The following is a 26,687-nucleotide window of genomic DNA, read 5'->3' on the forward strand; positions in this document are numbered from 1 at the left end:
ATATAACTTCGAACAACTTAATTTCTCGGCCATGTTAAATAACAGTCCCTATGCATGGTTTCAGATGTGGAATAAATTTGCTTTCTGCTGAATACCATTCCCTCTCCCATATGATTCTGCCTATTTAATGAACATTTTTACTAGGGTTGAAACTCAATGCCTTACGTGGTCACTTAGTTTTCCTTCTGCTGCTTGTTTTCTCGCGCTGTATGTGTTCAGATTGTGTCAAATGCCGGCAAAACCTCTAAGACTGTCAAGAAAATGCTTGAAAGTTGGTTTGTCATAGTGTAAACTCATGATACAATGTCTTAAAGTTATTTGGCTATGTAGTACCTAGGAACAGAAAATAAAGTCATTTTTGTAATTTAAAGTTGAGATTGGTCCCTTTCTTATTCATTTGTACAAATCATGTTTCTCTTTTGGATTTCTCTTGTATTTTTGCATATTCTGTTATTAAGGCTTCCTGTACTCTGCAGGAAATAGGCCGCATGCTTTCTTTCACTTTGTATTTAGCTAGTTTCTGCAATTGTGACTAATTATTTCCTTCCTTAATTCTCTGTACTGCATCTCCCCAAGGTGCCCCTGGAGTTTCATTTGGGTAATTAGTGCCTTACTGTGTAATCTGGAGTGCAGTTTCTGTGCATTTGCCAGATCAGATTGTACAATGGCTGTCCAGCCCAGCTTTCAGTAAATACTTTTATGGTAATGATTGTCGTTAAAGAAATCAGAATGGTTCTGTACAACCAGAAGGCCTCCCCTAGTTAAACACATACACCCCAGGCTTAAGGAAGCCCTTTATAAGAAAACTTTATGTACCACTTATGCATAAGAAAATTGTGACTGGTAAATTTCGAAGCTAAATTGTCACTTTACATATTTTTCTATAGTTATTTATGACTCAGTTATTTTACTGATAATCCTTTGGAGAAGAACTGTTGAGATGAGGAAAGATTGTGAGTGTGGTGAGAGAGGCCTTGCGAATGTGTGTATCAGAAACTTAGAAGGGAGTTTGTGAGAGATCTGGAGAAACGTGGGAGACAAGAACTGAGATGGGCAGCAGATTAGAGACATCTGGTGATTTCAGTGCTATTTGCACATAAGAAAAAGTCTCTTGTCCACGGCCACCTTCCACTGCCCCATCTTCCAGTCCTTTCATTTGTACAGATTATTGAGATAAACACTGAAATTAACTAGATTGATTCAGTTATTCATTAATGTTGGCTAGCAAGATATAAGATAAGCACTTTGATTTGGATGAAGAAGTATATGAAGAGAGTAGTCACTAAAGCCAGTTTAGACTCAGTGGGATACTTAAATAGCCATAGCACAAGGCCTGCATATTTCTGAATGTACATTTAAATGTCATCCTAAATATCCAAGTAGGAAAAAGTGAAAAGCTCTTCATAAGCTACATTATTTTTGTGTGTAAATCTTTGAATACAGGTTATACTTTAGATTTCATATTTAAACATTTTTGAACAAGGCAAGGTACAAGTAAATATTTATGTGATCAGGCATACCATAAGTGATGAAGTATTTTCAGAGTTTGGAGATTTTGCATAAAAAACACAACATTAGGCAAAGATTTTATTACCAAACATCAGAACAGAAATGACCATTCTGATTATTTTGATTCAGGGATTCTTCTTTTATAAAGTTTACGAACAATTAGAAGATGGACTTTATTTTTTTAAACATTTAAGGAATTAATTTTTTAAATTGAAGAATAGTTGATTTACAATGTTGTGATAGTTTCAGGTATATAGCAAAGTGATTCAGATATACAGATACAGATATATACAGATATATTCTTTTTCAGATTCTTTTATGTTATAGGTTATTACAAGATATTGAATATAATTCCCTGTGCTATACAGTAGGTCCTTGTTGTGGAATTAATTTTATTTCAACTCAGGTTACATTTAGCACCGTTAAAAAAGTATTTAGTTCCATTCTTATTAGTTTCATGTAATACAGATCTTGGGGAAAGTGACACAAAGAGGCAACATGCAAGTTTTGCATTTTATATCTCCTCCATAGTTCTTCTAAGAAAAAAAAAATCAACTATTCAGCAGAGATTTTGGTATAGGAAAAAATTACATTTCTTCAATCTGAATTACAAGGTTCTTGGGATTCCGTTTTAATTTCACATAGATTATGTGGAATAATTTTGTTAAAATCATACTCTAAGTAACATTTGAACAGCTTTCAACATCTCAGGCTGATTTAGTCCAAGAATAAATAAAATCAATGCGAAATGTGAAGCTACAATCATTGTAAATTTGAGAAATAAATGTCCACAAGTTTATGAAATAGTTGATGTGTTCCATTTATGCCCACTGAGTTGTATGTATAAATTATATTTCTTAATGATTTAAATTGCTTTATGAAAAATACTTTATGATGTAGCCAATCTCAACAAAAACCTGAGGCCATGTACATTAATGACCTCTAAGTGGTGTTAAAGAAAAAATTAATCTGACACTTGTTAGAATGGTAAGGAAGACTTTATTCAGGACTTATTATTTATTCAGGGTTTTGTCTTAATTCTCCCCAGGTTCTAGCCTCTGGTGATGCAACTTGCATATTTTCTTGGGAGTCACATTCTAAGCCTTAACAATATCAGCATGCTAACAGGTTTAGTTGTTTTATGCATCCAGAAACAAAGACAGGATGTTAACTGCCCTAACTTTAGTGAGGAAGTATTTTTCCCCTTTGTTTTTTTTTTTAATTGAAGTATGGTTGATTTACAATGTAGTGTTAGCTTCATGTGTACAGAAAAGTACTTCATATATATATATATATATATATATATATATATATATATATATATATAATTTTAAGATTATTTTCTATTCTAGGTTATTATGAGAAGTGAGGAAGTATTTAAAATGAGTTTCTGCTTGTGAAATTGAAAACTAGAGATTCAGCTTCAATCAAAACTACTCAGTCTAAACATTTAGCTACGTAAATATTTTAAGGCCAAATAACCTCTTAAAGAAACTGAATTGGTTTCAAATGGGAAATATGAAAAATGTCAGAGGGATTAAATACCTGATTTATATTACATAAGGCTTTTGTTTGTTGTGGGGTAGTATGGGGAGTAGAGGTGTGAGTCAACGGGGAACCCCCTGATAAAGGGTGCTCAGTGCACTTTCTAAACTTCAGGCTGATTTGTTGCCCTTCAATTCTACCAACAATGTGAAAACAATCAAATCTCAAGTATGGAAAACTAGCTAGACCATTATTTTCAAATAACTTTTCCTAACTCAGAAACTGATACAATAAAATAAATGAAAAGAAATAATTTTTTAAAAAGAAACTACTAGTGACTATTGAGAGCTTTAATTATAAATCTGATCAAGAACTTGCATCAGGGGATAGATGGAGGAAGGGATAAATTGGGAGATTGGGATTGACATATACACACTGTTATATATAAAATAGATAACTAATAAGAACCTACTATATAGCACAGGGAACTCAACTCAGTACTCTGTAATGACCTATATGGGAAAAGAATCTAAAAAAAGAGTGGATATATGTATATGTATAACTGAGTCACTTTGCTGTACACTTGAAACTAACACAACATTGTAAATCAACTATACTCCAATAAAAATAAAACTAAAAAAAAAAAAAAAAAAAAAGAACTTGCATCAAAAATGCCTGAAAGTTGACTCTAAAACCTTGTAGTAAATGCTTGTAAGACAGAAGTTGCGTTCTAGGTTGTTTTAAAATGTTTAGACTCATACACATTTTTTTCTTATGTGTACAGGGAGGAAACAATCATTATACAAAAATGTATCTAGGACTCTATAAATGCTTTAAATAGACCTGACAATAAAGGAGTTATACTTTACCTATGTACTTTAATCGATTAGCCAGGGACCCACTGAGTGTTAGACATTCATAGAAATGCCCCTTCTACCTTCAACTCTGTCCATCCAAATCTAATTTTGGCTCTACTTATACTAAGATCACTGAGACTTTTTAAAAGAATTTTAAGACTTATTCAGAATTTCTCTTAACACTTTCTACATGCCTCATTATCTAGGGCACTTATCACTTGTACTATGGTTATTTTAGGGCTTATCATATCTCTCCTTCCAGAGTTGGTGTTCCAATGATTGTGGAAACCAAGACTTAATTTATCTTTGTATTTTTCTAAAATGCTTCCCATTGTGACTTCTATGAGATGGACCTTGAAAAGATATTGCTGAATGAATCAAAAGACCTAACTTGCATTAACTGAGGGCCTTGGAGATATAAAGGGCCATCATTCCTGTTCAAACTGGTTCTCGAATGTATTATTTTCCCAGAGCTGCCGTAACAAACTACCACATACTGGGTGGCTTAAACAAACAGAAAATTATTGTCTCACAGTTCTAGGTCAAAGTGAAAGCAGGGTTGGTTCCTTCTGAGGGCTGTGAGGGAGAATCTGTTCCATATGTCTATGGTTTGTTGGTAATCTTTGGTAATCCTTGGCTGATAGATGCATCACCCAATCTCTGCCTTCATCTTCATATGGCGTTATCTCTGTGTGTGTCTCTGTGTCCAAACTTCTCCTTTTTATAAGGACACAGAATATTGGATCAGAGCCCACCCTGATGCCCCCATCTTAAGTTGATAATCTGCAAAGACCTTATTTCCAAATAAGTTCACATTCACAGGTACTGGGGGTTAGGACTTCATCTTTTGGGGGGACACAATTCAGTTCATAACACTGAGCAAGACAATTCTCTTTCTTGATAAAGCTATTAAATTCCAGGTTTCTTAGAAACACGGAATTTGGAGCCCTTGGTTAGTCCAGAGGTTTTCAAATAGTATTCCAAGAAGCTCTAACTCTTCCACAAAGTATCTCAGGAGGACTCGGGGACCACATAGGGCTCCTGGTTTCATAACTGTACCAATTACTATTGCCTTGTAACAAACCACCCCAAAACGTAATAGGGTGAAACAATTATTTTACTACACTCCCAGATTCTGTGGATAGGGAATTCGGAAAGGGCACAGCAAAGGCAGCTTATCTCTGCTCCATGATGTCTGGGACCTCAGTTGGGAAGACTCGGTGACTGGAAGCTAGAATCTTCTGGAGACATCTTCACTCCCACGTCTGGCATTTGATTCTGGCTGTTGGCTGGAACCTCAGCTGGGCCTCTCCATACAGCCTGGGCTTCCTCACAGGATGTCAGCTTCAGGGTAGTCAGAGATCTTAGATGATAGCTTAGGGCTCTGAGGCGACTATTCCAACAGGCAGAAAGCGTAGTGCCTCACATTTTATGATATCACTTCTGCCATTGGTTGAAATAACTGTAAATCTTGTCCAGTTCAGGGGCAGAGGAGCGGGGACACAGAACCCCACTTTTCAACAGGAGGAGTGTCCATGTCACATTGTAAGAAGCATATGTGGAGCAGGAGATATTGTTGAGGCGCCTGTGAAAAATATAATGTCACACTATATATACCATCCTCTTCAACCGTTGGGCAGCACCTCTCCATAACTGATGTTCACTAGCAATTGTAGCTAAGAAATACAAGATCCATGAAGGCCAAGTACACTCACAAACTTCATACAATCTTTCAGCATATCTGGTGATTATTGTAAAAAAACCAGAGAATTGAGAAAGCTAGTATTTTCTTCACTCCTTCTGTTTCTAATTTCTTTGGGCAAGCTGGGAGAGCCTGGCAGAATAACTATTACGAAATAACTGGAAGAAAGCCATCATTTCATTTTATTGAATCACATCTTAAAAATCGTCAACTTTTTGACAGGGTATAAGCAAGGTGCTTTCAGAAATTTTATTTGATTATCATATGTTTCTCCCAGTGTCAGCCAAAATTTCCTCAGTTGCTCAGGGATGCATGTGTACACAAACATGCCTACACCCTGGGTCTGTTACTTACACAAATTAATAAGAGGAAAAGTCTTATCAGTGTCTGTGGGAAAAACTGCAGAGCCCTGCCGTGGTCCCTTAGCCAAGTTCCTCAGCTTCCGTTCTTTTCCAGGCACAGAAGCTGTCTCCCTCCCTAGCTCCCTTCCTGACAAACCCTCACAGTGACTGCAGGACAGGCAGCAAGAACAGGTCTCTGAAGCCTCTGACCCCTTGCTTGCAGCAGCCTTATCTGTTAGGTCCTATCCTTCTAGCTCAGGAAGAACATTTGGGGGCTGGGAAAGTTTTCTAGGAAACAATTACTCATGAGCAAATGGACCAGAAAAGTCCCAGAGATGTTCTCCAGCAGACAATTTAGACTAATGACTCACAGCTGGGCAACCTGCCCTGCTACAGCTGATGTGAGCTATGTAATGCTGCCTTGAGATCTGTGTTCTCCTTGCATCCTACTAAATCTCCAAACCAGTTCACTGAGGGCTCTCCTCGCTCATGTTCCCTCTCTAAAATCCACCAGCATATTTAGTTCATTCAGAAGGAATAACTATTGAAGGGCATGTCTTCCACCATAAGGTTGTACCACAGGTGTCAGCTGGAGTCTGAATGTCTCAAGATTTAGATGAAGTTGGCTATTCCCCCATTCCATGCCCGTTGGAAGTCCAGTGTCCTCCCCAAAGTCCACAAATTTCTGGTATGGTTATGGATTCAGGCCACTGGCTCTGAACCTCTGTTTCTATAGAATGTCTTCCGCTCATACTCACTGTTCCCCCTGTTTGATGCCTGTTCTACACCTGAAAGACGATCTGCCCTTTCCTTGATTTCCCCCAGTGCACACACCGGGCTTTGGTGCATTTCAGATTTTAATGAAGGTTTGGAGAGATACAGAGCATTCATGAGAGCCATGAAAGCCACCTTAGAGCCCTAATTTTGTAACAGCCCTTCAGCCAGTCTACGGAGGGATTTGGCCATCCCCTCTACCTTCCTTATCACCCCTCCCCCCACCCCTCCCCACCCCCATCCTTCCCTCTCCCCAGCCCTCTGGTCTTTTCTCTGCTCCACCACAGCCCTAATCTCAAATTCCTCACTTCCAGCACCGGGTAGTTTAACTTTCTCCTGCTATCTACTTCCTCGCTCTCACCCCTGTCACCCTGGCAGCTTATCACAGTTTTTCTCACACACTTGCATCCCATAAGAGGAGTTCTCATGTCTGCTGTTAAGTTGTCTTATCAGCCAGTTTGTTACAAGTCGTTGCTCTGAGCTGCACCTCTCTGACTATTCCTCCTGTCTTCAAAATTCCCTGCCTTTCTCCTTCCCTCTGAAAATGCCGAATCTCCAAGCTTAATCCTCACTCCTTCGGCCCCCTTCCTTCTTAGCCCAGCCACTATTGACCTCATTTACTTTCAGGGCTTTGTCTGCAGTCTTTCTGTAGCCACTCCCAGATCTCTGCCTCTAATTACCACTTCTCTTCCACCTCTCACCTCCAGCTAGCTTCTGGGCATTTCCATTTGTCCTTTATCTCAACACACCGTAATGTGTCCGAGAGCAAAGCTCATCTAAGCGTAACTAGTCATGGCAGCAGCTTCCTAAATGGTCTCCCCACAGACCTCTCGTCCCTCCACCCTCACTTTCTCTTCTCCGTTACTAGACTAGTTTTCCAAAGTCTAGTTCTGATCTTATTGCTCCTCTGTTCAAAAACCTTCTCGCTGTCTTCTTAATACAGTCTTAGACTTCCTTTCAAGATCTACCATAATCTAGGCCTGACCTACATTTCCAATACAGGCCCTGGAATCCAATGTGAATTCAAATCGTCACTCTCCATGTACCTGATGTATGACTTTGGGAAAGTTAATGTAAACTCTCTGGCCTCTGTTTATGTTAAAGATATCCATATTTTGGCCCTTCTCAGGAAGTACTAAAACGTTATATATCCTAATGCTGGTACCAAGTCTGTCCTTACTAAGTTGTAAATTTCTTCTTTTTCTTTAATTTATTTTATTGAAGTATAGCTGATTTACAATGTTTTGTTAATTTCTGCTGTACAGCAAAGTGATTCAGTTATACATATATATACATTCTTTTTCATATTCTTTCATCACAGGATGGTTTATCACAAGATATTGAATATAGTTCCCTGTGCTATACAGCAGGACCTTGTTGTTTATCCATTCTGGATATAGTAATTTGCATCTGCTCATCCCAAACTCCCAATCCATCCCTCCCCAACTCCCCCTCCCCCTTGGCAACCACAAGTCTGTTCTCTATGTCTGCGAGTCTGTTTCTGTTTCGTAAATATGTTCATTTGTGTCATATTTTAGATTCCATGTATAAGTGATATCAAATGGAATTTGTCTTTCTCTGGCTGACTTACTTCACTTAGTATGATAATCTCTAGGTCCATCCATGTTGCTGCAAATGGCATTATTTCATTCCTTTTTATGGCTGCATAGTATTCCATTCTTGCACCCTCAGCCACAAGTCATAGCTATTTTCAAGGTCTCTATGATACAACCTAAAGTTTGATAGCCAAAAAGTAAAATGGAATGACAATGTAGTAATAATGCAGTCAACCAAGTGGCTGGTCAGCTATATGGAGGAGCAGTTAGTGGTAACTGTGAGGAGAAGTGGGTAGAGTTAGGGGAGGAAGACTTGTTCCCTTTTCTTGGAAGTTCAGATGTTGAAAGGTAACTGGAGATATGGGGAGGAAGGGCTAGAGCCCGAATGCTGGCTGCTTCATAGCACCTGAATTCAAACCAGAGTTTACATCTCATCTCTGCCACTGTCTGGATGTGTATATTACAGCAAATCACTTAGCTCCTTGAGTCATAGTCTCCTCATCATACAATGGAGGGTGGTGGGGGAGGGGTACCCATCTTAAAGGCTGTTGTGATGATTAGTTGTGTAATGTGTAAGACGTGCTTAGCTCAATGCTTGCCCTCAAGAAATTTGCTTGTGTTATTATGACTATGTAATGAGCTCTGGGTAATGTAAAAAGTAGCCTACAATACTGCACATTTTCCGAAAGTCAACACTTATTTAGCACCTAGAATGTGCTAGGCATCGTCTCAAAGGCATTGTCTTTTGCCCTCAAGGAGCTGGAGCATCCCAGGAGAGCCACAGGTAAGCAGTTACCATTGGGCAGCATGATGAGTGGTGTAGCAGGCGTGTAAATGCAGTTAAGTCGTCCCTAGATATCTGTAGGGGATTGGTTCTGTGGAACAAAAAAGCCCAGAAGGCTACAAATAGGAAAAATGTTTATTTGGGGTCTGAAAAATTGCATTTTGGGAGACAGATTCAGGTAAAGCCAAAAGAGTGTTCCAGGGAAAAGAAAGAGTCAGGGGCTTATAAAGGCAAAAGCCATGAGGCTATACTCTGACAAAAGAAAAGAAATATTTGTCCTTAAGGGATAGGCTGTCACCAGTTGATTTAAGGTAAGGGTTGGGTAAGCATCTTGAGTTTCTGGCAGTTGTTCTGGGTGCCTGCGTTTAAGACAATAAGTGGTCAAAAGTTCAGATTCTATGCGGGCGAGATGTGTACAAGTCACACTTCCTCAATGGCCTCCCAGTTCTATTTAGAGGGCTCTCTTAGTAACACTGGTGCCATTTTGATTTTCCTTTCACAGCTCCAGGACTCCTGTGCAGATACCAAAATCCATGGATGCTCAAGTCCCTTATATAAAATAGTGTAGAATAGGCAGCCCTCTGTATCCACAGGACCAACTGTACTACTCTGGAAACACAGGCGCTTTCTCCACCAACCAGCATTTTCTGAGCACGTTCCAGGTACCAGACACTGTTCTAGATGCTGAAAGATCAAAAATGAATATGATTCCTGTGTTTAAATATTTCATAATGTAGTAGGAAATGACAGCCGTGTCTCCAATAGCTACAGTGTGTTCCGAGAGCTCACCTAGATGTCCATTCACACTACACATGAGCACAGGGAGGGTGCAGTCAGATTCACCTGATGATAGGAAGGGTTTCAGGAGATGAACCTGAGCCGAGTCCTGATGCAGGTGACGCCCAGGAAGAATTGAGAGCACTGTGGGGAAAGAGATTTTTGAGTGGGCACAGAGGCCTGAGAGGCCCATGATGTCATTGGAGGTCTTAGGGGCAGGGAAGGATCAAGAGCCATTGAAATGGATGGGAAGTAAGGATGGACAGATCGGCTTGAGGGCGCCCTGGATATGCCACCAGCACCAGAGAGCTCTTTGGTTTATCCTTCAGGCAGTGGGAAACAGGAAGGAATTTAAGCCTATCCTCAGTTACATTCCAAGCCTGGATAATCTTACAGAGGCTGTCTGAGACCTTCCTCTCTGTTTTCAAATCCTTGTAAAAAGAAAAAACTACCATCTGGTCTTGAAGAAAACCAAAGGCTGCAAGGAGAAGCCAAGTGTGGGCAGACTGACAATGCCCAGAGCAAACTTGGCCGTGCATATTGAGACTCATAAACAGTAATGTGTTGCTTTAACTTGTCCTTGGCATGGGAGACCTCAGGGAAAGCACCTAGACTCATTCTCCTTTGTCCCTGCCTCTTCCTCTTCTTTCACACCCTACTTTCTTCCTTTGCTGCCGTTTTTTTAATAGACCAGCTGATTGCGGGAAACTTGCCTTGTTTAGAGTCTGGAAAGTCATAAAAGAAACCACTCAATTAAACTGAACTCTCAGTGTCATTCTCGAGTCAAAACCTCCCCCCTCTGCCTCTGCCCCTTGTGGTTTGGGGATGCTCATTTGGAGGTGCTGTGGGTCTCAGGGCACAACAAGATGTACAGTTTGTATCTGCCCACCCTCTCTGAAGCCGGCTCCTGGCTGAGCCCGGCTGCTGGCTTGAGTCACGTGGGCTGGAGGGTCCAGACCAGAAGATGCAGAGGAGGACGTGGTTGGACTCAGCCAAGTGTCCCCGTCTGACCTCTTGCTCTTTTTCTGTCCCCAGAGGAAAGGTGGAGCTTTCCTGCCCACAGAACTTAATTTCCTTTTCCCATTCTTCACAATGCTGCATTCCCGTCCTGCCTCCTGGGGAGAATGGGACTTGGTGTTTCACGTGGCTAGTAGCACTCTGCAGAATCCCTTTCTTTCTCAAAACCAAGGACTTTGATAGGCCTACTGGGAAAACTACAGGTTGAAAGGCCAGAGGTTATCCGCCTCCTCTGCTGGTACCATTTCTTAGTTTATTTGCACTTCCTGCCTCTCTCAGGGTGGGGCTCAGGTTCTGTCAGGACCCCGTGAGCCTGCCATGGTGGAAGCATCTCTGTAACCCGTGCTCACCCTGACTACACCCAAGGAGTCCCTCACTCTTCCAACCACTTTCAGACCTAGAGGAAACACCACCCCATAGCGACCGCTGTCCGGAGCTGACCAGGTGACACAACCTGGAAGTGAGGGGGAGGTCATGCCGGCGGGATTTACTTGAACCAAAGAGAGAAAGGAGACCCAAGGATCCTCCCTGCTATGGATCATTCTGAGGCTGAGTTGTTTGTTATGCCCTGCCAGAGCTGTCCCATGTCACCAAGAAACCAGCTGTGCTTTATCGTGAAGCTGTAACCAACTCGTTAACAAGTACTCACTTTCCTCCTTCCCTGCCTTGCTTTTCTTTTCCCCTCATTTTCACGACCTTGCCATTGCACCTCCCAGAGAAGCATTAGCAGGTAAGCTGTAACCTCAGATGGTTTTCTAACAGTGGTCCACTGACCCATTAATTTGGTTGGTTTGTTTCTGGGTTGGTCTGGGCAGGTTTGTAATCACCTCTTCTCTCTATAGCCCCAAAAGAAGGTCATTCCTTGTTTCTGCCTTGGAGGAGAACACATTCAGATCTATAGATCCCTGGAAAGCATTTAGTCAGAAGGAGAGCCGTCACAGCACTATTAACAAGAAGAAGAAGAAAAAAAAAGATTGGAAACAATCTAAGCTTCCAAAAAGCGGACAGTGTTATTTTAAATACTAGATAGACATTTAAAATAATGTTACAGACATATTTCTTGATAAATAAACTTATTTATGATGTGTTAATTGAAAAAAATTAAAATCTAAGGACAGTATGATCTCACTTTTGCAAGAAACAAAAAAAATATCTCTTCATGGAGAAAGACTGAAGGAAGTTATATGTCAGATGCAAGCAGAGGTTGTCATCTGGTGATGGGATTATGAGTGAGTTATCCTTTATTTTTTTACATGTATCAGTATTTTATTTTTTTCTCTAACAAATATATATGAATTGTGATTTTTTTAATTAAAAGATAAAAAAGCACCCTGGACCTGGTGCTCACAAATGCACATTCTCCAGCAATATTCTGTCAATTTAGAAGGAACAGGCGATGAAGAACCCAGAGAGAGTCGGGAAGATTAAGGATAACAGAAAAGCTTTTATTTTTTATGAGAATTATTAAGAGGAAATGGTTTGTAATTATTCCAATGATGTATATTTGTTGAAGTATAAAGGTAATATGTCTATATCTCTATCAGGAGAAAGGTTAGAGTATTGCTGTTGTAACTATCTTTTATGAGGCGGTTCATAAAGCATGCCCATGGATTTCATTACTTTATTACAGTTAATAACTGTATTCCTAAAATAAATATATTGTTCCTTAAATACTTCTTTTGGTATACTTTTTAGTTCTTGAGAATTTTTAAGAATAAACCACTCACTGCATTTGTACAGGATGGGGGCAAATGATGGGCAGACCATTTATTCAACATACACTAAGCTTTGTCCATTTTCCAGAAACTAAGCTGGGTCCTGGGGAATCAGAAGTTGCAGACATACTCTCCCTTCAGTGAGCTGGTAGAGGACAAGGACCAGTGAACCGACATCTGCAGTTGACTGTAGTGGGCATTCTATGCCCAGGGCTCCAATGGGTCACAGAAGGGCATGCAATCCAGGCTGGAGACATGAGTGGTTAGGAGACATTTCTCCAGAGTAGGTGAAAGCTGATCTGCAGGATATGTGGGAATTAGCCAAAGAAAAGGAGAAGGGCATTCTACGTAGAGGCTAGGAGGTATAGAAGAGAGCAGATCCAGACACTGGAAAAAGCTAAATCTGTTGATCAGTTGTGTCCAGAACCGTTTGCGGTGATGGAAAAGTTTTATATCGTCACTGTTCAAAAAGTTACCCACTCACTATGTGTGGCTGTTGAGCAGGTGAGGAACAGAAATTTTAATTTTGTTTCATTTTAAAAATTTAAGTAGCCACGTGTGGCTAGTGGCTACTGTGTTTTTAAACCACTTTATTAAGGTATGATTGACATACAAAAAGCTGTGCATAATTGATGTATACAGCTTGATAAGTTTGGAGGTAAGTGTACACCTGTGAACTCATCACCACAGTCTGTGCCACAGACATATCAATCACCTCTAACAGTTTCCTCCTGCACTCTGTTATTCTTTTCTCCGTGTGGTGAGAATGCTTAACATCAGATCTAGTGTGTATTGAACAGCACAGCTTCAGAAGAAATCTGCTGCTAGATCAGGTATGTTGCTTTTTTCTAGTGAGTTTCATTTTCATCCTGAAGGTGAAAAGGAGTCACTGCAAAATTTCAAAACAGAATAATTATATGAGTAGACTTAGGAGAAACATTACTTGCAAATTTGGAAGCAAAGTAATCTGGCGGGTTTTTAACATGCATTCACTTACCATAACCTTCTTAGAGAAGGTGACAAAAAAGAAGTGTATAAAACAAACATTGCCATAAAATTTATTTTTGGAAATGATCTGACAGAGGAAACTACCTAACAGTTAGCTCACCTACAAACCAATAAGTAAAAGATAGCCATCACATTAGGAAATTGAGTAGATGGCATTAATGAACCATTCCCTAAGGCTCGCATACAAATGGCCAATTAAACATGTAAAACAGTGTTCAGCCTCACTAGTATTGGTACATTCTTTCTGGAGACAAGTTTGGCAGTATTTTAGCAAAAGACTTGAAAATGTTTAAGCCCTGTCAGCCAACTCTTCCATTTCTGGGAATTTGCCATAAGGAAGTAATTGGGATTTCTTGCAAAGATTTATGTACAAGGCTGTCTATGTCTCTATTACATACAACAGTGAAAAAAAATGACAACAACCTAATTGTGGTTCCCAATAGATTTATTAACTAAATCATGATACATCTACACAACTGGACACTACATAGCCATTAAACGTCACGTTGTGTATGAATACTTACCTGCATGGAACAAATATCTGTGATATATTTTTTAGTGGAAAAATAACAAATCCCTATTAAAATGTAAGATTTAAGTTGAATATAAAAAATTGTGTAAATAAAAAAAAATACTTGAGGGATATTCACCAAAATGTTAAAGTTTATCACTTAGTAGTGTGATTAAGGGTGATCTTTGTACTTTTCTTTATGTTTCTCTGTATTTTATAATTTTCTACAATGAAAATATATGGAATTTAAAACAGAAAAGCATTTTTTAAAAGTTGAGGTTGTTAATTATGTGGGTAGAGTTCAAGTGTGACAGAAGCAATTGAAAATATGTAATTGCCACAATTCTGCTATGCTAGATAAAATATTGAAGTGGTGGCAGACATGTCCTTGTCTAGACTTGTGGACAGTAGAGGTTTTAAAGAGGCTAAGTGACTTTGGAGTCCTTTCCAGAGACTCTTCCCTGCTGTTGGTAGCAGCAGAAGTGCTTTAATTAATCAAGATAAAATGTTTTCAACTAGAGATAATTATGAACATGAAGATGATATTGCAGACAAATATGTGGACGGTTTATAAAGAGCAGGGCTTTTCCTTTGTTAGGTTCTTCCTAATATTTTAACCCAGATGTATCAGGAAAAGATGAGAAGAAAGTGGCAAAGAAAGCTTTAACCAGAGACCAAATAACTAGAAACTTCAGTTAATCAGAAATTCTTCTGCCTTTGAGTTTTAGGAGAAAATGGGAAATCACAAAAAAAGTGACTCTAAATTGAGGATTGCTCACCACCAACTTTCAGGACATTTCTCAAGGATTTATCAATTCAGACTAGTCTATAGACTTCATACATGAATATTCATCATTCTATCCAATGAAAATAATTCCTAATGGTGAATCTGAATTTCCAGAAGGATTTTCATTATCAACTAAAACAGATTAAATTACGTTCTATATACTCTACTTACTACTCAGAAGGAAGGGAGGAAAGGAGGGAAGGAAGGAAGGAAGGAAGGGAGGAAGGAAGGAAGGGAGGGGGAAAGGGAGGGAGGGAGGGAGGGAGGAAGGAAGGAAGGAGGAAGGAAGGGAGAGAGGGAGGGAGGGAGGGAAGACCATACAGATTGGGAAGACTGGATCTCATCCAAAGACTCACATGCTCTTGGTTTGGTCAGATACTTCGAGGGGAAAGAAGAAAAAATCATCTATTTCTAAAGTGATTTGGGTGGGTAATGGGGTTTGGGCTTAGAAGCAGAAATAGAGGTTAGTTAATGGACAGATGATGGCAACTATGGGTCTCAGCATATTATTCTGTTGAGTTACTATTATGTGACCAAGCCTGGGTGGGGCAGGACTGGGTTATACGTGAGTCTCAGTATATAAGAGAAAAACAAGGACAGTATAAGAAGCCTGTGAAGAAAAATACCTGTTTGTATTATTTTTAAGTACATTTTCGATCATTTCAATCAGTAGATGCTATGGCAGTGTAAAACGAACGAGCAATTTCACATTTTTGAGAGGTCAACACAATAATCTAACCCTGCCTCAGGAGGCAACAGGGTTCATCCAGAAACTGCTAGATTGCTGGCTCCTGTGAATACCTGGAACCCAGTTCCCTGTGCCCCAGTTGATGTTCACACACACACACACACCAGCACATGGCAAAAACAAGTCAGGAGCAGACAGCTCCCTCTGTAGGACTGGCGTTCACCTCGCTTGGGTCCAGGTCTCCAGGGCTGTGGTTTCTGACCCCCTGCTTCAGGAACCGCGTGTGCCCAGATCGTCGGTGCCTGCCTGAAGGAGACTGGCTGATCTGAGATTCCTGTTCTGTACATCCCAGGATTTTGACCCCAGCTAGGTTTGGTCCTTGAAACTTGACTTCCGTTTGCAGAGCTTTCCTGCCCAGCAGACCCCTCATTCCATGTTCTACTGGCTGCTGTGCCCAGTTGCTGAGTGTGTCTGGGGCAGGCAATCACACTTCAGGTGTGGCACCCATAGTGACGCTGCACGTATCTCAACCAGAGGTATGCACGTACCTTTACATTTATGCTTCATGGGGTGGTGAGAAGATCAAGTGACAGTGCACATCAGGCTGCTGGCAGGTAGTAGGTGACATGGCTTCTCACAATTTAATGGTTTTCTCCCTCCCCTTTTTCCCACCTTATCTGTGGCTATACATAGATGCCTTGGAGAATGTACAGGGTACAATATTTATGAAAGTTCCATGAATGTCAGAACTTGTATCCCCCAAGGCCTGATGCTGAGCACATAGCTGATGTTCAATAAATGTTTGTTGAATGAATGAATGTGAATACTGTATGTGATCACTCTTACCTTATATGGCTTCCTCAACACTGATCACCTGACATGAATTTCCAAATCCTGCCCCCGTGGATCTCTGCCTGTGCCTGAGGAGATGACTAGTATCTGCTCTTGGATGAATTATGTACTTAGCGTAAGGGCAGGTCACCGGACGTCAGTCCTCATAAGCAAGCCTGTTGCCCGGCGGGCCACTCTGCCTCTGCTCAGTGCCCTGTCTGCACAAGAAGACAGGCTGCATTCTGCGCGGTCTCATAGCCCAGTTCCCGGCAGAACATCTCAGTCAGGCAAAGGGAGGGCGGGGAGCCGATGGTGCCCTGTGTGTTTTGCTCCAGCCCCAGATTCCTTTCTGAAGATGAGGAGACCCCTTGACCTCGGGGCCAATTTATCCATTAGGCAGAGAGAGCCTAAGGCCCGTGAAACTTCTTAGAGACCCACGAGAATGTTTTCATTTTCTTTTAAAATCAGAAGAAAATGAATATAATAATGCATATGTAATAATGATTCCAGTCTGGATTCTATTCATCTCTATACCAACACAGTTATAAAAGAAAATTCTTAATCTTTTTTCATGGAGGAAGGGGCCTATGAAAATCATAGTGTGGCCTTGGATGTCCCAAGCAGAACAGCAGAACTCTCCAACACTGTGCTGCCCCAGAGGGCTGCTTCCTCAGGCACCTTCCCAGGGAGAAGCAAGCCCTTCCCTGTGAAGGCACAGCAGCTTCCTAACGTCCCCAGCCTCTTAAAGAAGGCAAATCCTAGCACAGTGAACGCTGTCTCCTCACTCCAGGACCCAAAATATGGGAAAGAGCAGCATGAGCTCACTCTTCTAAAGAAGACAAACCCAGATGTGACCTCATCCCCTGACTCGCAAGTAGAGAAAGCTCATCAATGACTCCACCTCCTTTTCCCTCAAAAGTCAAGCTTAAGCATGACCTCCCCTCCAATCTGGCAGGAAAGATCGGGCATGATGTCACCCCCGACCCCACCCCATGCACCTCTCCCACCCGCCTGGCTGATGACACATTTTCACCCCGAGGATGGAGGACGGCTTCTCAGAAGTGCCTCTGCCTGAAGGTGTGGTTATCCCGCTGGCCGCTGCTTCCTCTCGGCCCTAGGGCAAGCCCCCCAGCCCAAAAGGCAGGCAGGAGTCAGTGAGGAGTCCCCGGTGACTCAGCACGTGGCAGCAGACAGGAATTTATTCACGGCTCAACATCCAATATGGAGTTTTTAGGCAGGTCTGGAGGGCAAGGTGAGCTGACTCACAGTGAGAAACTGAAAAGCAAAAGGGGAAACCCAGGGCTGAGAAATTCCTAGGAAATCGCATAACCTTGGCCGGCAGGGGAAGGTTGGTTGAATTGACAGGGCTACGAGGCGGGGATGGCCTCAGACCTGCAGCAGCTCGCTGCCCTGCAAGCACTCAGGAGCACAGCCGTCTGTCCGTCCGTGTTTCCTGCATGTCCTTCTGACCTCCTCCGCCTGCACTGCGTCCTCCTCGCAAAGAGAGAGAACGGCTGGCCCCTGATGGATGGGGCAGCCCAGGTGTGAATCGGGGCCTCAGCACCTAGTGAGTGATAGTGTTTGAATCTGCAGCCCAGATTTAATACATGAGAAAGGAACAGGACAGGGAAGAAGTTACCCTTGTAAATAAAAGACTAGCCAGATGTCAATAGTGGGGAGGCTGGCAGGGTGGGCATGGGGGGTGGTGTGGGAACTCTCTGTACTTTCCGCTCAATTTTGCTGCAAACCTAAAACTGCTCTAAATAATAAAGTCTGTTTTTTAAAATTGGCTGAGTTTTTTTTTTTTTTTTTGAAGTCTTAGTTCTATGGCCATAGAACCCTGCCGAGCATCATGCAGAGGTCTGTTCTATCTCAAGAGGGAGACAAGGTAAGCAAGCCAGCTAAACCATCGTGATTGTAGGAGCCACAAGAAACGGAACATTTCCTTTCTCACACTTCTGGCATAGCCACTGCTGATATAATTCCTCAACTGTGTACAATTGCTTTGCATTCTACAGCTAGGAAGGAAGTTATAGCAAATGCTTCTGGGAGGGATAGACTCTGGCGGAAGAAGAGCGGGTAGATCTATTCTTGAGAAAAAGTTTTTATATTCTAAGCCTCAGTTTCTTCATCTGTGAAATGAGGATAGCAGTATTATCTGTCTTACAGAGATGTCATGTGGGTCAGCTTTCAGTGTTGCCATCCGCCCTACTTACCCACACCGTCTGCTCCTCAACCCTCACCAGCACTTCCTAGCACCCTCTCTCATTTTATTTTTCTACAATGCGTTTATCATCATCTTTATCATATATTTTACCTTTTAAATTCTCTTTATCTCCCTTTGGAATGTAAATTCCATACAGAAGGGATTTTTGTCTGCTTTATTCCATAACCCCAGCACCTGGAACATCTTCTAATATATAATAAGTCCTATATAAATATTTATTGGATAATAGCATTCAATTTATGTAACGTGCTCAACACAATGCCTTGTACATGCCAAGTATGTAATACACATTAACTAACTATGATTATTTGTATTTTTCCATGTTGCAAAAAAGAGTAAAGAATTATGAAGTTCCAGAGAGGACAGAAAGGGATGCAGATAAAAGAATTAGTAAGGATCCAGGAACATAAGAACAGACTTCCTAAATGGCATAGTTTTACTTTGGGTTGGGTCTACAGATGTGGGTATGTGAATGGCTCCAGGCCTGGACCCCTAAATAGCACAAAGTGCCTACCACATAATGATGATTCATTGTGTCTACATCAGAAAGCCTCGAAAACAATGTATGTTTGCTCTTTAGCCAACTAGTTCATCTCTTTTTGATTCTTAGAGCAGAATCTGGTGTGGGCCAGTTGTACTTTCCACTACAGTTTTAATCACAAGCATTACATACTTTCAGTATTTCATTTGATGCTTAAAAGGAAATATGAAGAATTGTCCAAAACCAGCTCCAGTTAGCCATCCCATAATAGCACCACCAGGAGTGTGCCAGGCTATAAGGGCCAAAGCAAAAGCTCAGAGGGGCATCAGAGCAAAAGGCTGGAAGTGCTAAAGCAGGTGGGTCTGAGCCATGACAGGCAGCAGGAAAGAAAGAAGCATCCTCAGTGGATACTAAGCTATCAGGGCATCCTGATAAGACACATTCCTATTCTGTGAGGTCACAGACTGTATGTAGCCAAAATCAGTCAACAGTCTGCCTCTCATCTTGATGGGAAGTTGGTTCTTTGAAAATGTGCTTCTATCGCCTCACTTCCTACAACACACACACACACCCCAAATCCTCCTCTATCAAGCTCAGTTTCTGATTGAAATGCTCTGCTGACCCTCAACAAGAAAAGGAGAAACTCTTCAAAATCATAATGAAGGTACCATTGTACCGATGCTTTGGGAGGACTTTCCTCCTCTCAGCTCTTACCTTCCTCACCTGGAGGTGCACTCAGGCTCCAGACAGGAAGGCCAGGAGCTGAGTTCATCTGAGGGCAATCTGTGAAGTCCAGGCACACCACCCTGGCTCGGCTTTCCCAAATGGAAAAAAAAAAAAAAAAGTGAGACAGCTACAGGCAGGTGACTCAAGGGGCGCGGCTACACATCCAGTGCCTTTGTGCAAACTGTAAAAATGTGCCTCCTTCAGGGCCTTGGATCGGAAACATTTTTTATTCCTCAAGGCTGACGCACTTGTGAGCCCAATGAGAGAAGTAGGGCTCCATTCCTCCTTGGTTGGACATCTTTGTGCAGGACAGAAACTGCATAAGTGCACCTGGTAGCTGGCTATGTGAGAAGGAGGTATTGGAGGGCTAGGGGTAAAGAAAAACAAAATGCCTGACCCCTACTGTATACACCCCAAGGATGAGACCCTTTTCCTTTGCAGCTGGAGTTTCATCTGTGGTTGGATCTCCCCGAGAAGACACTAACCTCCGAGTCGTCTTTCTCCTCCATGCTGCCCCCAGCACTAACCCTGCTCGAGGCCTGTGGTATCAATACTTAAACTAGGCTGAACTAGGAAGAATGAAGAAATAACTTAGAAGGCCATTTGGAGAGGGGCGATGTGGTGTCATGGAAAGTCTGCAGGATATGGAAGCAGCTGGCCTGGCAGGCTGGCTTGATAAGTGTCCACTTGGTGAGGCAGAACTGCATTTCCCAGAGTTCCCTTCCCTGCACGTGTCCCATCAGAGTGGCCACAGGAGATATTCTTGTGGGAGATTTGAAGGGGAGAAGCAAAGCAATGGTCCTTTTGTAGCTCACACATGTTGCCGCTAATCTTCTGACTCACCTAATTGGCCCCAAACAGGTGTCTTTTATTGCTGCTCTTGCCTCCCCAGAGCTCTCCAGTGTGAAAGCAATTGCAGCTGCCACCCCACCTTCCCGCCCCCACTCCAAACTCTCCAGCTACAATCTCTTGAATTCTTAGCTGACAGCCAAATAAACCAACCCCATTCCAGACAACTGACCTCCCTCCCCTCCCAGGTAAAATGCCAGCATTTTCACAGGGGCTTTGAGAGACAGGGCTTTTGCTCAAAGAAAGGATGGGAACAGAGCTTGTAGGCACCAGACCAGGCTGGTAGGGGAGGTGTTTTGGGGTGGTTTCCTCCAAACCCCACCATGACCGGCATTACATACTCTATTTAGTTTCACGATAAAGGTTATTATTTATGACCTTATTAGCAAAGACTATAAATACCTCAGAGAAGGCCTCCACTGTTTAAGTTCTCTTCCAGTTTTAGGGACATGCCGGAATATGGAGCAGTTCAGACAAGGAGGTCGCTCAGCCCTCCCTGCTGTTTTCCCTCTTGCTCCATCTGCACCCTCCACTGCCGACGTCCATATCGCCACCTTTCATCCCGCCACTCTCTCCCTTTCATCCTGCTGTGTTACTGCCCTGTCCTTCATCTGTCTTGCCAAAGATGAACAAAGGGGTATAAAGCTACCCTAGGATGGCTTGACACAGAAAAGATGTCTTTTCAAAATCCCAGAATGTCACGGTAAACTCGCTGAGAAACAGTATGATGGACTGTATCAGCTTTTCCAAACTCAGTCTCTCTGGAAAAAGATGTTGAACACTTGACTCATTTGCTGACAATTTGGGACAGTTAAACAGGGGAGTAAGAAGACAGAAAGAAGAAAGGAATAAATAAATGGTTTCTTTTTATCCATAGGTACCTGATTCAGGTGCCAAGGCTCACGAATCTTGGAATACAGTCAGCTACAATCATGGGTGATTCTCCAGAAGAGACCAAATACTGGCAAAACAAGAAGCAGATTTGGACCATCACATTCCTACTCTAATGGATGCTGAGAAGTGGACGCAGGACAACCACCCCCAAATTTCCTGGTACTGCTGCTGTCACTGCAAAATCCTGGCTCCTACAAAGTATCATCTCTTGCCCCTGCCAGAGAAAACCAGTCTTTAAAAGAAACTAAATCCAAGGTCACTTACTTCCACATAAAGAGAATATTTTGTTGGCTGCCAAAATTCATTTTTCTAATATACTCTTATCCAATAACTTAAGCCTGGTGCACTGGGCACAGTCCAACTTGGGTAATTCCATCCTCCCAACCCAATTCTCCCAAGGAGTTTGAACTGGACATGATATTCAATATTATTCTTCACTTCTTCAGCTATTCCCTCATGCATTAAACGAATGCTTTTCATTTCCAAAGCATGATGCGGATATGGGGATGGAGGTTCTAAAAAGGGATTATTCTTAAGAATTTAGTGATGAGAGGTTCCATTACATGCATTCAGTCAAGTTCTTTGGAAGTCAAGTCTGGATTCATTTATTTAACAGATAGTTAGTAAAGTATATGCCAAGTACTGTTCTCAACATTGTCGATGCAACAGGGCACAAGAAAAGGTTTCTACCCTCAAGAAATAAATATTAGAACAAGTATATGAGATGAAGTTGGAGTGAGGGGCAAGAATCAGACCATTTAAGCCATGATCTAGAGTTTGGATATTATTATAAGGACAGTTGGAGAGTATTGGTGGAGTGATATGGTCAGATTTGGGGTTTTTTTTTTTAATAAGATCACCATGGAGGAATATCTGTGGGCCAGGGTCCTTGTCTTCTGCTATTTTCCACTGGAATTGAATTATTTGGGGGTCAACACAACTGTGGCCCTATTCTCCTCCCTGCAAGCCCTCAAACAGCATTGAATCTTGGTTCACTCAGAGGGCCAAAGAGGACAAAGCCACGTTTTGGCCACATGGGCCATCAGCATTGCATCGTTCCATGATGAATGCTGCTTCCCTCTTCCTCTCTATATCTGGCTGTATACTTCACGGGCTCCCTTTGGTCATATGGGACACCAGACAAAAGAGGGTAAATGAAGAAGCATTAGTTCATCTCCACTGCTCCAGGAGCTGCCCATGCTCTGCTGAAGGTAGATCAGGGACAAAATCAAGGAGCAGAAACATCAATACATACATGTGGCTTATTGAATGGTGGCATTCTTAGATGAGCATTACCATGGAAAAGAATCATTAAAAACTTTCTAGTTATTGCCCGTCCTGTGAACAGTGACATATATAAATGAGACAGTCATAGAATCTGGACATAGAAGGGGATATTAGTGGTCATCAAGTCCAACCTTTCACCTAGGTATAAGATTTTATATTGAATCCTCCTAAATATCTTTTTGTTAGTTTAGATTTATCCTTCTACCCAGTTGAGATATTTTTGAATATTAATTCTCCTATCAGGCATATTAACCTATCACCAAATATGCCATGTACTCCCCTGCTTTTCCCAGACTCTTTTGTAATTGGGTTGGGGCCATGTGACTTCCTGTGGCCAATGAACTGTGAATGAAGGTGATGTCACTTCTGGGCCAAGTCATTTAAGAGCCAGTATGATTCTTTTATTCTTACGTTCCCCTGACACAGAGACCTTGTAGGCCACAAGTTCTAGATGTCATAACTACAGGGGGAGCTTACATGAATTCCATTAAAGACTCTACATCCAGCTACAAATTGAATTTATCACCCAAAGACATTAAAAAGAGTAAATTAAATGTCATTAAAATCCATGTACACTAAAGTCCCAAGGACCATGGTAGTTAATCCACTGAAGGTTTTTAAGCGTGGCTGTGATATAATCAGATTTGAATTTTAGAGATGTATCTGATGGGGAGCGAACTGGGGGGAACTAAGACCAAGCAGGAAGAACAGCTAAGAGGCTGGCTCAAGGGCATCTGGAAAGGGGGTGACGATTTTGGGAGCCACTACGAGCTGATGAAAAGCACAGTTCTGTCATAATCACTTCATTCCCACATTTGCCAGTGTTGCTAGACTGGTGTATCAGGGAAATGACCAAACCCATAGCCCTGAACCTGCTCTTGCCCACCACTCAGGTTGGTTCTGCCCATTCTCTCTCATCGGTCCTCTGGCCACTTGTACCCCTTTTGGTTTCCTTCACTGCCTTGAGGACTCTTTCCAATGCTGGGCTTTTGCACAAGCTCCTTCTTATGTTTAGAATGTTTTCTTACTTTGTCCCCTTTTCCAGGCTAATTTCTCAAACTTTAAACCTCAGTTTTCTCAGGGAGGCCTCCCCTGACCCCCTAAACCAAGTTAGATCTCCTCACTTAAACCATTTGCCCTTTGCTCTTCCCCTTTCAGGACATTCAATACCCCGGCAATCACTTCTTACAAAAGCACTTTCTCTCTTTTTGAGACTAAAAAAATTCCTTGAGGGCAAAAACCATGCCTGTTGTGTTTATCCCTGAGAACTTAGAACAGTGCAAAGTAGGTGTTCAAATAACATTTGTCGAATAAGTTTATCTAATAATTTGTCAGAAGTAAGTGTGACGTTAAGTGGATTGCAGATTTTAAATCTCCCCTTAACCCTCCTACATTGTTGTCGTGGGAATGTAAGTTGGTGCAGCCACTATGGAAAACAGTATGGGGGTTCCTCAAAAAAACTAAAAATAGAATTACCATATGATTCAGCAATCCCACTCCTGGGCATATATCCAGACAACACTCTAATTCAAAAAGATACATGCACCCCTGTGTTCACAGAAGTGCTATTCACAATAGCCAAGACATGGAAATAACCCAAATGTCCATCAACAGATGAATGGATAAAGAAGATGTGGTACATATATACAATGGAATATTACTCAGCCATAAAAAAAGAAATAATGCCATTTGCAGCAACATGGATGGGACTAGAGATTATCATACTAAGTGAAGTAAGTCAGAAAGAGAAAGATAAATACCATATGATATCACATATATGTGGAATCTAAAATATGACACAAATGAAGCTACCTATGAAACAGAAAAAGACTCACAGACATAGAGAACAGACATGTGGTTGCCAAGGGGGAGCGGGGTGGGGGAGGGATGGATTGGGAGTTTGGGATGAGCAGATGCAAACTATTATACACAGAATAGATAAACAACAAGGTCCTACTATATAGCTCTACTATACAGGGAACTATATTCAATATCCTGTGATAAACCATAATGGAAAAGAGTATTAAAAAGAGTGTATGTGTGTGTGTATACATATATATATATATATATATATATATATATATATATACATATAACTGAATCGCTTTTCTGTACAGCAGAAATTAACACAACATTATAAACCAACTATACTTCAATTAAAAAGAAAAATAATCTCCCCTTTTTGTTTTCAGCCCTTCTCCAGATTCTGGATGATTCCTCTTTCCTTAAGCTTCCTCAGAGATGACCTACAGTGATTCTTTTCATTTTCTGGGGTTGTCATTGCTTCAGTGCAGGGATCTACAAACTACAGCCCAGCCCAAATCTGGCTAGCTGCCAGTTTTTATAAATAAAATCTCATTAGAACACAGCCACACCTATTCATTTCCAAATTATCGGTGGCTGCTTTCACCCTACAAAAGCAGACGTGAGTAATTGCAACCTAGACCACATGGCCCACGAAACCTAAAATATCACCTTTACAGAAAAAAATTTGCCAACCCCTAGTCTAGGGTAAATTTTTTAACTCATTTAAGACAGCTATGTGATTTCTTTCTGTCAGCTCATCTATATTTGGATGTTTCCTCTTTGCCCATCTTTGAACTGCCTTTACAATTTGAGATGTATTCTTTCTAGTAAAGAATTCAGAACAAAATAGACACCTGCCTATTATCATCTGCTGACATATATCCTCTGCCCCATGCAGTGTCTCTCCCACATTTGGTACTTTTTATGATAAAGTTCATTTATTTAAAACAAAAATCACTTTCTCATTTTTTAAGTTACTCAATTAACATTTTCTTTTCTTTTCCAGTTTTACTGATACACATGACATAGAGCATTATATAAGTTTAAGGTACACAACACAATAATTGGAGATATATATATATGTAGTGAAACGATCACAGTAAGTTTAGTTACCATCCATCACCTCTGCCTCATTTGTTCTCCTTGCTCTACACCTGTGTAACAAAGTCCATTTTATCACCCTAAGTATTTTTGTAAGAAGCATTTCACTCTCAGTTTCCTTTTGCGGGTTATATTTGTTCTCGATTATGTGCTCCTCTGCCCATGACCCTTTACGATAAGAACTCACCAAAGAGCACTCTTTGCAGACACAATCATTCCTTTCTTCAGGATCACCTCCACTTGTGTTATCAGAATTTTTTTTGAAAGTTACTTATCTCTCAAGATTGGATCTCTGGATTATACCTGTGAGTTTTTCTTTCTCTTTTTCAAAAATTTTCAAATGTTATTTTGAGTTTTGAAAGCATGTCAGAAGGAGCCAAGATGTCCCTCCTGAGCAATTTTGGGCTCTCAGATGATTCCCACTCACCTTCTACTACCCTCCATCCCGTTCCCACCTGGTCAGTTTCATGGGTTGAATTCTTTCCCTCCCCCAAAAAAGATGTGCTGAAGCCCTAAGCCCCAGTACCTGAGAATGTAATTTTTTTTGGAAATAAGGTCTTTATAGAGACAATCAAGTTAAAATGAGGTCATATGGGACTTCCCTGGAGGTCCAGTGGTTGGGACTCCATGCTCCCAATGCAGGCGGCAAGGGTTCCCCTGGTTGGGGAGCTAAGGTCCCACATGCCACATGGTGTGGCCAAAAAAAAAAAAAAGGAGGTCATAATCTATAATGATAGCATCTTTATCTCCAATAAAGAGGAGAAATTTGGACCCAGAGACATACACACCACAGAGAGAACACTATGTGAACATGAAAGCAGAGATGGGGCGATATATCACAAGCCCATGAACACCAAAGATTGGGAGCAAAGCACCAGGATCAAGGACAGAGGCATGAGACAGAGTCTTCCTCCCAGGTCTCAGCAGGAACCAAGCCTGTCCACACCTTGATCATAGACTTCTAGCCTCCAGAA

General features: G+C 41.5%; 2 long non-coding RNA genes across 2 annotated transcripts in view; both read right to left on the bottom strand.

The window, feature by feature from the left end:
* Positions 1-4,708: 4,708 nt before the first annotated feature.
* LOC132367517 (uncharacterized) overlaps positions 4,709-26,687 on the bottom strand; it is a 78,284-nt gene continuing 56,305 nt past the window's right edge. Inside the window, exon 3 of the long non-coding RNA XR_009503814.1 lies at positions 4,709-5,436. This is a non-coding gene — a long non-coding RNA (uncharacterized LOC132367517). The remainder of the gene's footprint in view (positions 5,437-26,687) is intronic.
* LOC132367522 (uncharacterized) lies at positions 17,375-21,588 on the bottom strand. The gene is made up of 3 exons (XR_009503821.1): positions 21,507-21,588; positions 19,765-19,865; positions 17,375-17,617 (listed from the first exon to the last, which is right to left on the bottom strand). It is a non-coding gene; the product is annotated as an uncharacterized LOC132367522 (long non-coding RNA).

Source organism: Balaenoptera ricei, chromosome 1 (assembly GCF_028023285.1).
Source record: "Balaenoptera ricei isolate mBalRic1 chromosome 1, mBalRic1.hap2, whole genome shotgun sequence".
NCBI classification, from domain to species: domain Eukaryota; kingdom Metazoa; phylum Chordata; class Mammalia; order Artiodactyla; family Balaenopteridae; genus Balaenoptera; species Balaenoptera ricei.